We start from the raw sequence: 3553 nt of genomic DNA, 5'->3' as shown, positions 1-3553 counted from the left end.
GTACAGCAGCCACTATTGATTGAGGTGCTGATATAGCTTGAATTTTATCCGCCATAACTGCAAGTTTATCAAGAGCTTCGGAAGATGTTGCTAATACAGCTTGTTTGTGCAGGCAGTCGTTGAAGCCACATAGTACATAGAAAGTCTTAACTGACACCACCATGAGAGACCACGCATCTCCCGTAGAAGGCAACTGTGTTTCTTGTCCCCTACGTTCAAATCGTTCAATAACTTCTGAATGCTTTTCTCCTCCGATATAGAGAAATGATAGACGAGACGTTGTTTCAACTGCGTATAAACATTCTGATGTCATGCCAGAATAATATCGCTCACCTAACTTAAAAGATCAGGCTCCAGTTCGGGAAGAATAGTGAAATATTTCGTTTTCTCTGCCACGATTCCATGGTGTTCAAACTGTGCTTCGATATGGGCAAACCAAACCAGCGGGTTTTCTCTCCAGAATTTCGGAACGCTAAGATGATTGGCTTGATGTAGCATTCACGACGCTTGAAGCAGCAGAAAAGGTATTACCAACTGAGACTGATTCCTGCGATGAGGTGGCATTATCTCTGGAGCGCGTATTTGGCATCGTATTCTCTATCACGTCGGGGTCACCAATTGTAATAAGAAATGCGAACACGAAATATATTTAAAGTTCTTATTACAAATTTTATTTTTCAATGAATGATTTTTTCTATTGACTACAGAAAGTAAACAAGTAAATTTCTTAACAAGTAATGTCCTTCACGTAGTATAAGTAAAGTACTCGACAAAAACATGTTCCGAAAAAGAGAGGAACATAAAAGAGGGTACTACGGTGTGAAAGTTCCGCAAGTAAAACGTTCCTTCACGTGAAGTTTTCAAGTATTTTAGGAAGTTTTCGTTTGAGAGATATAAGAAATATGATATGTCTCATGCACATAACATATATTTACGTTTATTTCTATGCGTTTTTTAATATATACATATTTACATAGGTGTAAGTGCATACATTATATATGTGAAAATCAGCGGGAAAATGAATAATCATAAATGAGAATTTCCGAACCCTGGTTCAAACACGTACCATATATATAATTATAAGAAAAACGTTAGAATATGGGTGTTTCCACCGGAAGGTCCACCACGACAAAAAAATAAAAGTTTTATATCTAACGTATTTACGGGCCGATTTGTCTTTTTTTTTTAATATATACTGGCTATGTAAGTAGAATCATGTTTGCATAAAATGGTCTTCCTAGGTGGTGCCAAGGTCGAGATATTTCGACAAACCGAATTTATGGTCCGATTTGGTTCGAATTTGGCGTATGTGGTTGAAACATAATAAATCATAGATTTCCAATAAATTGACCCTGAATTGGCGCTGAAGTCAAAATATAAAGTATATTCTACATAAAATACATGTTTTATTTGCGTTGAAAATTCATTTAAAAGCAATATTAACAAAAATATAACGATGGAAATTTATGTCACGTCACGCCACGTCACGTTTCACACTTGGGGTTGTAAAAGAGAATTGAAACAATTTGCATTAATTCAAAAAACTCTAAAAACAACTAGAATTGCTCCAAATCATATCAAAATAAGTTTCATCAAAATAGCCATCCACAATTCGCAGAGTTTTGCGATTTTGCAAGAAAAGAAAAAATCAACTTCCATTTTTTGTCACGTAACGAACCTCTCTTTAAATGCTTATATTTCAGGACCAAGCGGTTCGATTGATTTAATTTTTCGGTTAAATATAGAGCTAATTACGTGCTCTACAATTGCCCAAAAAAGTTAAAGAAAACAAATGGTATTCCTTTTTTGTATCACATTGAAATCGTACGACTGTCACGTGCGCCACCATGGGAATGCCCATATGCGTTATTATTTACATATTTATGGCACGAACTTTCCATCAACAAATTTAAATCTTCTATATATATAAATGTGAATGTCTGTTTGTGTATTACCTTATAACTTTTGAACCGCGACACGGAATCGGACGAAACTTTGCACACTTATTTGTTTTTATCCCGGGAAGGTTATAGGCATAGAGAAAAATCGGCAGTACTGGAAAAGGGGGCGTGACACCTCCCATACTAACTAAAATTTTCATGTTGTATATCTCTTAAAATATTTGTGGTAGTTTACTGGAACTTGGTGTCGAGATATATGAAATTAGTTCCATACTAATGGAAAAAATGGGCGGAATTAGAAAAGGGGGCATGGCACCTCCCGTAGGCGTGAAATATTTAATCAGCTATAGCTTCGGAACCGTAGGGCACATGAACTTGAAATTTGGTATGCGGACATATAAATGGTAGGTGCTTTTAGTAAGGTATATGTATAAATGAGTCTGTATAAGGGGGCGTGGCACATCTCAAAGGCGTGGAATTTTTAATCAGCTATAACTTCGGAACCATAAGTCACATTAACGTGAAACTTGGTATGCAGACATATCTATGGTACATAGGTGCTTATGGTAAGGTATACTTAAATGAGTTTGTAAAAGGGGGCGTGGCACATTTCATAGGCGTGGAATTTTTAATCAGCCATAACTTCGGAACGATGTCACATTAACTTGAAATTTGGTATGGGCGTAGATAATCTCATAGGCGTGGAATATTTAATCAGCCATATGTAGGTATGTTTATATAAATGAGTTTGTAAAAGGGGGCGTAGCGCATAACACAGGCGTTGAATTTTGTATCACACATTAACTTCGGAAACAAAATTTACATGGACCCTTTAATTCTTTCTGATATGCCTTTCGAATTTACAGGGCACAGTTGCCAGTTCCCTTAGCTTTTGCAATAACAATAAACAAGAATTCCTTAAAGCAAAACTCGAAACTTTATCGAAAATAAAATCTATGATAATTTCATTGGAAAATGTATTTATGTTAATAGAGGCTTTGCAGTATTAGTAAAATGCTGTGAAATAATATTAGAGATATTAGAGAAATTAGATAGCTAAAATTTTAATATTACAACATTGGTATTTCTACTATTACTTACATACATATCGTCGTTTAAAGTGCAAAACCGCGTAACTGACATTTGCTACCAAAAATTGGATTTGCACACACAAGCTCTTGGCTCAATACTTATCCATTCATCCTGAAATATACTTGCCAGAAATGCGATTGCTTTATAAAAAAGAGAACCATTTGGAAATATGAGTGTTTTACTATCTAGAAAATAATTTATGCAACCTCACATACGCGGTTTTACATTATCTTGTACTTTAAACGACGATATATTATTTATTGGAGATATTTTAATGTAAATAAAAACACCTGGTGTGCCAAAAGGTTATTATTACATTTCATTACATAACACCCAAGCTATACAACTGTCCTTCAGTATTTTCCTATAGTAAAATTAGAGCAGAAATAAAATACATCTTTACATAAATTATTTATCATCTATATATATAAATAAATAATATAAAAAAAAACTTTTTAATATACAACGCTTTTATAAATGGACTAAAAAGTAGAAAATAATATTTCTCAGTCCCATAGAATTTGTTTTGATAACTTTTGATTTTGAAATTTTAGCAAAAG

The sequence above is a fragment of the Rhagoletis pomonella genome, unplaced genomic scaffold (genome assembly GCF_013731165.1).
Source record: "Rhagoletis pomonella isolate Grant_MI unplaced genomic scaffold, Rhpom_1.0 Rhpom_scaffold_00009, whole genome shotgun sequence".
NCBI classification, from domain to species: domain Eukaryota; kingdom Metazoa; phylum Arthropoda; class Insecta; order Diptera; family Tephritidae; genus Rhagoletis; species Rhagoletis pomonella.
This window is presented reverse-complemented; position numbering follows the sequence as displayed.